This window comes from Nicotiana tomentosiformis, chromosome 7 (assembly GCF_000390325.3).
Source record: "Nicotiana tomentosiformis chromosome 7, ASM39032v3, whole genome shotgun sequence".
Taxonomy (NCBI): domain Eukaryota; kingdom Viridiplantae; phylum Streptophyta; class Magnoliopsida; order Solanales; family Solanaceae; genus Nicotiana; species Nicotiana tomentosiformis.
Genome location: NC_090818.1, coordinates 89785569 through 89799720, shown reverse-complemented (window position 1 = coordinate 89799720; position 14152 = coordinate 89785569).

Below are 14152 nucleotides of genomic sequence, written 5' to 3'. Positions count from 1 at the left end.
CAACCACTAATGGGCATGAACTGAGTACAAAAGCTTTTAGGCAGTTCTATCTTCGAAGTCATTTATTTAAACAATTGAGTCGAGGCTCATTTCATATTCTTTATCGCATCTACTAAAATCATTTGCACTACTAGCCACAATTATAACTTAAATTCTTGGCACGTTGGCCACAATCTATATCCCCAATTATCTTATTTCACTTCCAACCACCTTTATAGATTATCAACAATAAGACATTTCCAAATCAAGACTTTAGGTACACATATGAGCAATTAAGAGTCTTAAGAATATTGAGATTTTCTCACACAATTTGACATACTATCTTTTATTGAAACACGACTCAAATCCATAACCTTTTAAAATGCAACCCATATTTTAAAACTTACGGAAACATTATGGAATTCAATTCCAAGAGAGAAAGTTTAGCCAACATACCTTGCTTTGAGCTTTCCTTAAATTACTACAATATTCCGGAAATTCTAGCAATCCCAATCTATTTTGAGACATAACAAAATTGAACCATTATTACGAAGATATTCATGATCTCAGTTCATTTGAGCATTTTATCAAACCTTATTAGTACAGGTTCTTCTACAAGATTTCCTACACTCCACAATCAAATCTTTACTTATTTGAGCTCAACAATCTTTCCACAAACTTTGTTAGTACAATCATGTATAAATAATGCTATTATACCCAAGAATCATACTCCAAATAAACCATCTTTTACCCAAATTCAAAATTGGAAACTAGGGTATGGAACCTTACCTCTTAGATGAAGATCTTGTGATTAGCTTCCTTTATTCTTGAAGATTGGTGCAAGATTGGATGATTATAATGTTAGGTTCCCTCCTTCTCTCTCTAAAATACTCTTACCTCTCTCTAAAACACTTAGAAAAACACCCCAAAATAATCCCCAAAGCCTATTTATCAAAATGGGGTCGGGTTATGAAAAGAGAAAAATTAACCCTCCGAATTCAACTATGCGGTCGCACAATGGACCGCACAATTGGTGTGCGGGTCGCATAATTCAGTGCCTAGAACTGGGCTGTTCTGGTCCATTCTGCAACCAGTTTGCGATCGCATAACCATTTTACGATCGCATAATGGTCGCCGAATTTGGTCACAAAAATCGCATTCCGTCAGCCTTTGGGAATTTGGTCATAATGTTTTGTAGGAGTGTCCAAATGATGAACAGTTTGAAGCAATGGAAACTATATTCAAAGGGATTTAATCTGATAGGTAATACACGATATAACTATTCATATCAAGAGAGGTATGATCGTTTGAATTTAGGTCTTGTGCGAACTCACTTGAAACTTTATCCCATCATAAAACTTTCAACTTGACTTAGCCTTGGGGCTCTTCTTAGACCATAAACCATTCTTAATGCACCTCATACATATATTATCATGATCAATTGATATCATTCATATAATAGTCCTTGTCTACACATAAAATAATATAATTAGCATACATCGACTTTCTTAATAGCGCTTAAGTACTTCAAAATTTTCCGGGGTGTTACAGGAACTCCCACCCTCAGGACTATGGTGGCGCTTAATATTTCACTCGCTAGGTAAGCCAACGTTAGCTCTATTTATTAACCAGTTTTAACAATTCAAATCAAATGATAAAAATAACTACCGAATAGTCTGAAATATGATAAGCCATTGAACGACGTAATCCAAATACAATCCCAGAAACTAGAGTCACGAATACATGAGTGTCTATAGTACTACATATAATAGTTTGAATAAAAAAAACTGCTTGAATCAAAAATAAACAACAATGATGACATAGAAGGGGACTTCAGGTTTGCGGACGTCGTGCAGCTATACCTCAAGTCTCCACAGGTAGCTAGATCTGGGCAATCTCACTATGAGCTGTCGGGACCAACTCCGCTATCTGTACAAAAAGTGCAGAGTGTAGTATGAGTACAACCGACCCCACATATAAGTGTCAAGCCTAACCTCGATAAAGTAGTGATGAGGATAAGGCTGACCACTTACAATAACATGTACTCAATAGTAATAATAATAGGAAAACAGGAAATGGAAGTAAAGTGGTTAACTCATGAAAACAAACTCGAAATTCAACTACCAGAGAGCCCAAAATAACAAGTCTCATAGTCTCATATCACAATACCGAGGCAACTCCAACAATTACAAACAAGTACCATATATACAATCTGTTGTGGCGCGCAACCCAATCCCACCATATCATCATCTGTCAATATCATAATCCGTCCTTATTCCACCATTTCAATTCCTTGCCTTTCAGTTTCCGTTGCGGCGTGCAACCCGCTCCCCAAACAATTTCAGTCAACATAAACAATTCAACAATAAAATTTACAATTATTTCTACATCAAGAGGGTAAATGTAGAAGGTAATAAACAACCACATAATAATCAAAGAATATCTAACAACTCGAAGTCTCAACTTTACCAATTTATCGGTATCTAACAACTAAACAACTCACGCTAATGAAACCACATTATAGAATGCAACAAATATTACAAAAAACAATAGGACAATTAAATCATGTGATAATTAAGGTGTGCAAGTAAAGCAAGTAGGGGCAAGTAACAAATAAGCATGGAGTCTTGGGAGGAACGGAAAAAATAAGACAAGGAATAATTAAATGACAAGTAACAATTATGGCATAGAAGTCAAATAAGGCATGTAACAATTAAGGCATGAAGCAAGATATATCATGAAATAAACGAAGACATGGAAACAAATATCATGACGGCGTATATGCACTTGCCACCTCGCATATACGCCGTTTATTCACATAATCCACATAACACATAGTTCAAGAATTCTTAATTCCCTCAAGTCAAGGTTAGATCCAACACTTACCTCACTCTGTGAATCAAAGCAATCAACCCACAACGGCCTTGCCTTATGAACAAGCCTCCAAACCAACCAAGTCTAGCAAATTATCGATCAAATAATTCAAAATAAGCTTTAGGAACTAACCATTAATGAAAGAGGTGCAATTTTGTTCATTTTTTAAGTTAACTCCGGGCCCGCTTGGCCAAAACCCGAGGTTCGGACCAAAATCCAATTACACATTCACCCCCGAGTCCGATTATGTGATTTATTTCGAAATCCGACCCTAATTCGAGGTCTAAATATCAATTTTACAAAATCCTAAACTTCTACTCAAATCCCTAATTTGTACCATGAAAATCCTAAATTTGATGTACAAATCTCATGAAAAGTAATGGGGAATTGAAAAGAATTGGATTAAAGTTTCTTACCAATGAATTTGGGAAGAAACATCTCTTAACAAATCGCCTCTAGAGTGTTTAGGGTTGAGAAATGGTATAAAATGAGCTAATTCCCAATTTTCCCCTCTTTTGCCCAACTGCGGATGTCACAATAGCGAAGTCTTGTTCGCAATTGCGAACATTGGAAATATGAGACAAGGGTCGCAAATGCGAACCCTGCCTCACAAGAACAGAAGTCACAAATGCGACAAATTGATCACAAATGCGAATAATCAGCCTTCGCAAATGAGGCCAATATCTTCGCAATTGCGAAGAAGTCCTATTTTCCCAGGCATCGCAAATGCAACCAAGTGATTGCAAAAGGATCCTATGTCGTTCGCAATTGCGAACCATTTCCTCGCAAATGCGAGAGTACCCAATCTCAGGCCCTGCTCCCAAATGTAAACTCTTGTCAGCAAAAGCGAAGGTCGTGAATGCGAGCCAGACCTCGCAAATGTGAGATCTGCATCAGAACACCAGAGCTAGAAGTACAACAGTTGACTTCAAATCATCCAAACTCATTTGAAATGCGTCTGAAACTCACCCGAGCCCCTCGGGCTCCAAACCGAATATGCACACAAGTGCAATAAAATCATACAAACTCGCTCGCGCAATCAAATCACGAAAATAACTTCTAAATCTACAAATCAACCCTCAAAATGAATGAAATTTCAAAGCAAACTCATGAACAACTAGAATCACATGTAAGCGTCCGAATCATGTCAAACCAATTCCGAATTGTACCAAATTATGAAGCCAATTTTCAAATAGTAATACGAACCTATTCCAAGTTACAACATCAAAATCTGAACCTGATAGTCATGAAATCAACTTACGGTCAAACTTAAAAAATTTCTAAACTTTCAAAATACCAGTTTTCGGCAAAATGAGTCAAATCAATCTAGGTACCTCCAATTTCAATTCCGGACATACGCCCAAGTCAAAAATTATGATACAGACCTATCGGAATCGTCAAAACACCGATCCGAGGTCGTTTTCATAAAATGTTGACCTTAGTAAACTCAAGCCATTTTTAAAGCTAAAAATCATGTTTTCTTCAAAGTTTTACATAATTGTTTTCCGAAAAAAGACACGGAATGTGCACGCAAATGGATAAACAGTCAACAGAGCTAATCGAGGTCTCAAAATACAGAAATAAGGGCTAGAACTCAAAACAACCTATCGGGTCATCACAGAAGAGGACTCGATCGTACATAGCCTTAATAGGACTCGGTAAGTCTCATGTCATATCATAATGTACCCGACCTCGAATAGGACTCGATCGTACCCAGCCTTAATTGGACTCGGTAATGTTAAAACCAGCTACAGCGATGTGCACATATAAGTGTCGTATCCGATCGACTATAGCGTGGCTCGGTAAGAAAATAGATACATATATATATATATATATATATATATATATATATATATATATATATATATATATATATATATGTGTGTGTGTGTGTGTGTGTGTGTGTGTGTGTGTGTGTTCAATGCAAGCAATAACTATGAAGGGCGTTATGGATCGGATCAGAGTGACTCAAAGGTTGTTATCCTCCGATTATCTTTATGTAACTGTGTATGTATCAATTGTCCAAGAGTCAACAAGGATCATAAGAAGACATAAGATTCAAAGGCTATCAAGGCGGGAAGTGATCCCGACAAAGAACAATAAGAGTCATGAACTATAAAAAAAATGAACAATGAGGTTTCACAAGCTTTAATATTGAGAATAGAGTTCCTTTTGAAGTAATGGCATTATCGTTACGTTCTTTGTAGATCATGCCAAAAGAAAGAAAGAGTGAGCCTTAACATACCTCTGTCATTTACTTAACGACTTAACGTATATATTCCAGAAGACTTCAATCTCCATTAAGACAGTAAAACTTGTAGTTAATGCCATAAAAGGACTTACAAACATCCTTCTAAGCTAGTAGGTCACTTATAAAAAATCGGACAGCATTTCCCCCCTAGAATTCCACTTCCATCAAACTCAAACCAACACCAAAACAATAGGAACAACATCAAAAATAACATATCCAAGATATTCCAAAAAATTCAGATCAGAACCTAGCTCAAAACCCTTGGAAAATAGTACGCACGCACAAGCACCTTAATCTTCACTTTCGATCTCAAGTTTCATATGTTTCTTTCATTAATTACTTGATAAACATATAGACATGCATAACAACATAAATCATACCATAATCAAGTTATGTTTCACAATTTTTAGCCATCACCAATCATATTTATCACCTCAAAATAGTCCAACAAAACAGTAGCCATAACTTAGGCTATTCCAATGCTATCTTGTAGTATTTTATTTCAAACAACCTTGCCAACACCGAATTAAACTTAAGCACAAGCAAGGAGATAATATACTTACCTTATAAAGCAACTACAACTCAAAATTCGGTCTTCTCTTAGATCACAACAATCCTTAATGCTACAACGCAATCTTGTAGAGGTGTTCTTCCTTCTTTTAGCTAACTTATTTTTCAATGTTACTTCTTTAAGCTAACTTGATGTTGGATTATGGTGTATTTTTTTTTTTGGAATTTGTTTGGAGCCTTGGGGGGACTTTTTGGGAGGGTTTGGAGAGTGTGAGGATGTAAGGAGTTCGAAAAATGAACAAAGCTCATCCTAAAACGAGATAAAAATAGGAGAAGGTCGGCCATCATCAAGGGGGTCCCATAGGGGCTGCCTACGCAGTCTCACAAAAATGTGAATATCAATCTATTCATATGTTGTATCTATGAATGGTTTAATATGTTAGAAACTAGACTCAACGGTTTTCAATTTGGTGGGTGGATCACCTCGTAACTCCAAGTATTGTCACGAACTAAATCGATGGGCCGCAACGGGCACCCGGTACCTTACTCAACCGAGTACCAATGTAACGTATCTTTCTTATCATACTATCATGGGTAAATGATCCGGAAAGGCCGTTATGAGATAACCAGAATAAAACAAAAGAGAACACTCGACATAGGATGTCCCAACATGATATACAAACTTATACATGTGACATGCGGGCCTACAAGACAGAAATGATCATTTGTACACTCAAAACATAGGCCGCAAGACCATACAATCATCCATATACATGACATATGTCCAATAGCCTCTAAGAGTACATAAACGTCACAAAGGCCGGGACAGGGCCCTACAATATCAATCTATACATGTCCAAAGCATACTAACTATCACGACCCAAAATCCAACTAGTCGTGATGGCACCTAACCCAACCCGCTAGGTAAGCCAATTATAAACTATCCAATTCCAATGAAAGTAATAAGGCAATTAATTAAAAGAAAATATCTGAAACTAATACATTTCCCCAAGAACTGAGTGTACAAATCATGAGATTCTAAGAATAGAGTTTACAAAGCTAGTATGAAGTAAATACATCATATGTTTAAAAAGTATATAAACAGAGTTTTATGAACCTAAGGCTACCATGAACAAGAGGCATCTCCAACTGGAACACAGGTACATTTTCCGATCCAGCTCCCAACGAACACCGCAACAACATCAGCAGCCAACATTTGCACGCAAGGTGCAGAAGTGTAGTATGAGTACAACCGACCCTATGTACTCAATAAGTAACAAACCTAACCTTAGGTTGAAAGTAGTGACGAGCTTGTACCATGGTCGGGTCCAACACCAATAGCCAACAACAGTCCATAATAACGTAAAGCAAGTAATATAAGAAGTAACTCAGAGATAAAATGCTCAACAAAATCATAATTTTTGAAAATAGTTCTGTCTTTCAAGTACATCAGTGAAAACCCAAATCGTTTACCAAAGTTGCCCAAAAATATGAATAAGTTCGAAAACAATAATTTTCCTAAGAATCCTTTTAATAATAATTAAGATGTTTCATTTTCTTTCCAGATAGCCAGTGTGAAACCATTGCATCACTATGCCCATATGTCAACATGTGTAAGAAGTCATGAATGACGTGATACCATACAACATGAGGAAAATAAATCTATATGCATGTATGTCATGTGTGCATGTCAATGCAATGTATCTCAGAGATGAACTCATGTACTCACACACTCAGAGCACTCAATCTCACTTTCTCACACATTCCACTCATCATGCTCAATCACTCGGTACTGTATATAGCCAATCCGGCCCATGGAAGATCCATCCCGGAATATACACATCAACTGATCATCAATCACTCAGTACCGAGTAGGGGCAATCCAGCCCGTGGAGAAGATCCATCTCCAGGTATATAATGCTTCGGACAAGATTCATGTCCAGGGAAGATGCATCCCTCAATAATATCAACCGCGCTCACTGGAGGTGTGTGCAGACTCTGGAGGGGCTCCTTCAGCCCAAGCGCTATCATAAATCAGTATAACCACTGCGGCGTGTAGCCCGATCCCATAAATGTCACTCATAATCAGGCACTCGGCCTTACTCAGTCATTAATCTCTCCAGTCTCTCCCTCACGGGTTCACAATGTCATGATACTAGCCCGAAAACAATGATATGATGCATCAATAAATAACAATAGAGACTGAGATATGATATGCATATGAATGCATAGGACTAAGTATGTAATGCAATAAAAGCAGATAACTCAGCAGCAGAAATAACCTCGGTGGGTCCCAACAGAATAAGCATGTAGCCTAAATATGGCTAATAACATGAATCATAGCTCGATAACTCTAGTACGTAGAGATTTCATGATTTCAGACAAGTTCAGGTAACTATACAGTACCACAGAAACAATGAAATCACAGTTCACATAGTGCACGCCCATACGCCCTTCACCTAGCATGTGCGTCACCTCAACACCAAACACATAACACGTATATTCAGGGTTCATACCTTCAACTCAAAGATTAGAAGAGTTACTTACCTCGAACAAGATGAATCCAATGTCAAGCAGGCTAAACAATGCTCCAGAAATTTCATTCTGCACGTATCAACTTCTGAACGGCTCGAATCTAGCCACAATAAATTTGATTCAATCCACACAATTATAGGAATTAATTCCATATCAAAATACTAATATTTTACCCATAAAATCCGAAATTACACTCCAAAAATCGCTCGTCGGGCCCACGTCTCGGAATCTGACGAAACACACAAAATTTGATAACTCATCCAATTACAAGTTCAACCATACTAATTTTACTCAAATCTGACTCTGAATCGGTGTTCAAATCTCGAAAATTCATTTTATGAAACTGTAGAAAATTCCTCCAATTTCTCTCGAACAATCAATATTCTAACGCCGAAAACGAAGATTAATTCATGAAATATAATCACAAGAGAGTCAAGAACACTTACCCTACGTTGTGTGGAAACTTTTCTCTCTAAAATCGCCCAAACCGAGCTCCAAAATTCAAAAATGAAGAAAGAAACCAAAACCCACGATTTAAAGCTTTTGCCCAGCCACTTCCGTATCTGCGGACAAGAGGTCGCACCTGCGACCCTCGCTTCTGCAGAAAAATGCGCGCATTAGCGAGCCAGTCCGCTTCTGCGATGGCCCCCTCAAATTTTGCACACAAGTCATAAACGACATAACGGACCTATTCCAATTTCCAGAATCGGATTTCGACCCCGATATCAAAAAGTCAACCCCCGGTCAAACTTTCCAAAAATTTAACTTTCGCCATTTAAGCTTAATTCCACTACATACCTCCAAATAATTTTTTGGACACGCTCCTAAGTCCAAAATCACCATACGTAGCTATTGGAATCATCAAAATTTGAATCCGAGGTCGTTTACACATAAGTCAACATCCGGTCAACTTTTCCAACTTAAGTTTTCTATTATGAGACTAAGTGTCTCATTTCACTCCGAAATCCTCCCGGACCCGAACCAATTACCCCAGCAATTCATACAATAACTGTAAAGCATAAATTGAGTAGTAAATGGGGAACGGGGTTTGAATACTCAAAATGACCAACCGGGTCGTTACATTCTCCCCCACTTAAACATACGTTCGTCCTCAAACGTGCCAAGAGTTGTTTTCAAGCCACCAAATCACTATTCCATCTTACCACGCACGTACCCGGGGGTGATCTCACGTCACCCTATTCTATATAGGCTTGACAACATAATACAACTGAAAATCCTTAATTTAACCTTAGCCCAAAAACCTTGGAATTCAATTCCCAACCTTCAGAATTTCTTTTCAAGACACAAATCTTACATTTACAGACTATATGAGTCTCAACAAGTTGTATCGAGCCATAACCATAACCACATATATAATCACCTAACATATTACACAACTCGCATGCTCGTAGCACCATTCCTGATCACAGTAACTACTCCAAAACCAACCAAGTACTAGTATTAAACCCAATACCGAACCAAACCTCATCCCAAAACCTTCGTACACTGTTGATAATGAAAGAAACACGCAAAATCTCATGACCCCTTATCAGATCAACAAGTCATGGAGCTCTCTCGCCCCAATCAGAACCATAATCATTTTCTAAGCCGAATTTCAATATCATCCTCCCAAATATACCGTAATCGAACCTGATAGTACCCATTCTAGGTCCAGTGAGCTTATATTATTAAACACAACTATACCACAGACATGGCACACCAATATAACTCAGAGCCACAAACCGTGACATCCGTGCACTAATACGCAACAATTCAAATGTACTCAGTCAGGGAAAATGACTTAAATGAGAGAATTGCCTCGCAAGATTAACAAGTACCGCCACAACAAAATGCTAAAAATCCATCACACAACGTAGAACCATCACACGATTCTAACACAAGGTTCATACCTTAACATAACTCCGCTGCAACGCGTGACGCCATCCAAACACTGGTCCATATTATATACCTCGAGCCACCCTGCTCAAAATCAATAACCACGTGAAATTCGATATCAAGTACCCAAAGTGCATTATCATAACCATGGAGAAGCAAATGACAAAATGCCACACAAAACCTGAAAGAACATAACCAATACACAATCGATCATGCAATACCCAAATACTCATCTCGCTCGAATTCCGCCATAAGGCCCCCAATAGAACCGCACCATGTGTGCATATAACCAATGAATCACAACTCCTCGTAGCATAGAAGAGTAACTCGCCGATCATTTCAAAACACGAATGAGCTCAACATCAACTGAATGGCACATCCCTCAATAATAGCAGTATGGAGCCAACCAATCCGACTTGGTGTAGAATACACATCCTAATTGGGCCTACCAATGGACCCCCAAATCAACTTTGGTCACCCACAAATAGATAAATAACCCTCCGAAAATCCAAAATGACTGAGTCATAATACATACTATTATCTGGCTAGCTTCGGCCACGACTTCACAGTCCGCAATCATGAAACAATCTGCTCCTGACAACCCCCAGTCTCCAAATCCATAGAACACATGAATCACCATTTTTGATTCCATCTTCACAGCCCGAATGTCTAACACATCTCTGATACATGATCATCCCACGAGTAATACCTCTCCCATTCTTTCGTGCCATATAGCAATATCTTAAATCAGCAGTCGATCAACCAGGAGAGTGTCGCGATACCTATGAAATATCCATAATTCAAAGCATAGTGCGCCTTCTGAACTGTACACTCTACTCACGCAATACCAAATAGTTATAGTATTCATCTAAACATCGAAAACTATCCATGCCATCTAAGAATTTATGACCTCCCCTTCAAAACTAAACTGTGACCTTGCACACGCAAACCTTAATCCCACACCACACACCGCACCTATCATGCCATCATATGAAAAATACGAGAACCTTATAATCATTCTGAGGCACAAGTAGAATACATATCCGATCAGCCAGAAGCCTTCCATTTGATCTCATCCGGTAGAAATCACACTACTCAACATGCTCCTCATGTCGGTAGGAAACATCCATTTCAAACTATGGTAGAAATCCTCGAGAATGCCTTGGAATCCATTTGCACATAATCAAGCTATCAGAACTGAATTTCTCTAACTCAACCAAGCCACGCAGGTCGTCAAACCCAAGAATATTGCCACCAAAACATCTGTAGAATCTCACTACATCATAACTAACCAAAACGAACCGAGCATACTTTTACCATGTTGGTCTAGCCTACTACCCAATTGTCCTATTTTCTCCGAGTCCCTTCCGAATTTGTCTTCAGATTGATACTTCTCCTTGCTAACACACCATGATCTTTAACCACAACTCACCCCACGAACCCTAGCATAGAACCACAATGCCCTAAGGCCCATAAGCCACTGTATTCTTCTTAAGCACCCCAAAAGCACCACAACCGAAACATCCACTCTAAAAGAACTTATGTGAATTTAAAATTGTTCCTCTTCCCTTTTCTTATACTGAAATGTAGAATTCATAGTCATACAGAATTTTCGCAAGTCCAGGCACCATCAAATGCAAATCTCAGATTTTATCCATACACAAGTCCAGAGAAATTCTCAATTGCTATATATAAACCTCGAACCTATTGGAACTTTCTCGAGAGTCATCCACTTTGTTCAAATCCAAATTGCATCGCCCAAACGGGCCAAAAAACACGTGCCCCATTAGCATAGCACCACTCAAAGAAGTAACCCTGCCTTAATACCATCGATCAAATTCATACTCTGTGTGCACTACATCCTTCAGAAATAACAGCTCACTCATCCCATGATTTTCCTATACTCCTAAAGTGCCATAACCCGTATCCAAAAGTTTCCTTACTCGAGTCATTCTCGAACTCCACCTCTACAAGTCATCACTGATTCCCAAGTTTACCTCACACCAAAACAAAAATTTTACACATAACCATGAATTGAATTGTCAATAGTAGGCTCCCCCACTTGGCTCAACGCCATAGATTAAAATACTCCATAACTCACAATACCCATACTTTATTACTGCCATAATACTGTAGTCAGTTCAACGAAAATTCTTCTCAAGCTCATACAACGCCAACCATAAAAATACCTCAATCATCTGATAAGCTCTCATTCATTCTCTTTAACACTCAAGTCAACTTTCTCAGCCAGATTCAAATTCAAATCTCAACACATACGCCCCGCTGGCAGAAAAGAAACTCTCCACTCACATTATAAGGAACACACCTATGTAGATTACTCCGTAGGGGATGACCCACCTGCTTAGCCTCAAATTGGTATCTTGTTACACCCTTTCGCAGTTACAATTACTATGAAATCACTTAATCTTTCTGAGTTCACACTCATTAACAAGACATGAGAATTCAATGTGTCCCAAAATTTAACAACGTGAAAGATCCTTCAAAACATTCATACTCAAGACTGTACGTCACATCAAAACGAAACTCAAGCACCAAATGTCCTTTCATTTAATTTTCAAGCAAACACTTCTCGTCACATTCAAATCGTCTTAACACATCCCGCAGCTACATGATACTCATCACAAGGTCATTCCACTGCTCATCGAACCATAAATTCCACTCGTAGGGACATTACCGGACATATGAGTCCAAATGTACAAGTTACAACCGAAGCTACCGAGCTTAAGTTGTGGTCTAACCATAGCTTCAAGTCCTCTAGACTAGCCCATCACCAGCACACAGAAATCACATCTCAAACCTCGTTCATGGTATCACAAGCCAGCGATGCATAACTGATATCGAGCGCTCATGTGCGCATACGAATGCGTGAAAGGAATCCAAAGAGTTATGTTTCAAGCTGACTCAATTTTGCACGATAAGGAAAGAAAGATGGGAAATTATCCTAAATGCCCTGTAGCCTTTCGAAGATAGGTATAGACGTCATCATACCGATCCGCAAGACTCTACTAGACACTTGCTCATGACTTGTAGAACCTATGAACCTAGAGCTCTGGTACCACCTTCTCACGACCCAAAATCCAACTAGTCGTGATGGCACCTAACTCAACCCGCTAGGTAAGACAATTATCAACTATCCAATTCCATTGAAATTAATACGGCAATTAATTAAAAGAAAATATATGAAACTAATACATTTCCCTCAAGAGCTTCTAAGAATATGAGTTTACAAAGCTGGTATGAAGTAAATACATCATCTATTTAAAAAGTACATAAACAGAGTTTTATGAATCTAAGGCTACCATGAACAAGAGGCAGCTCCAACCGGAACGCAGGTACATCTTCCGATCCAGCTCCCAACGAACACAGCAACATCAGCAGCCAACATCTGCACGCAAGGTGCAGAAGTGTAGTATAAGTACAACCGATCTCATGTACTTAATAAGTAACAAACCTAACCTTAGGTTAAAAGTAGTGACGAGCTTGTACCATGGTCGGGTCCAACACCAATAGCCAACAACAGTCCATAACAACGTAAATCAAGTAATACAAGAAGTAACTCAGAGATAAAATGCTCAACAAAATCATAATTTCTGAAAATAGTTCTGCCTTTCAAGTACATCAGTGAAAACCCAAATCGTTTACCAAAGTTGCCAAAAAATATGAATAAGTTCGAAAATAGTAATTTTCCCAAGAATCCTTTCAATAATAATTAAGATGTTTCATTTTCTTTCGAGATAGCCAGTGTGAAACCATTGCATCACTATGCACATATGTCAACATGTGTAAGAAGTCATGAATGACGTGATACCATACAGCATGAGAAAAATAAATCTATATGCTTGTATGTCATGTGTGCATGTCAATGCAATGTATCTCAGAGATGAACTCATGTACTCACACTCTCAGAGCACTCAATCTCACTTTCTCACACGTTCCACTCATCATGCTCAATCACTCGGTACTGTATATAGCCAATCTGGCCCATGGAAAATCCATCCCGGAATATACACATCAACTGATCATCAATCACTCAGTACCGAGTAGGGCCAATCCAGCCCGTGGAGAAGATCCATATCCAGGTATATA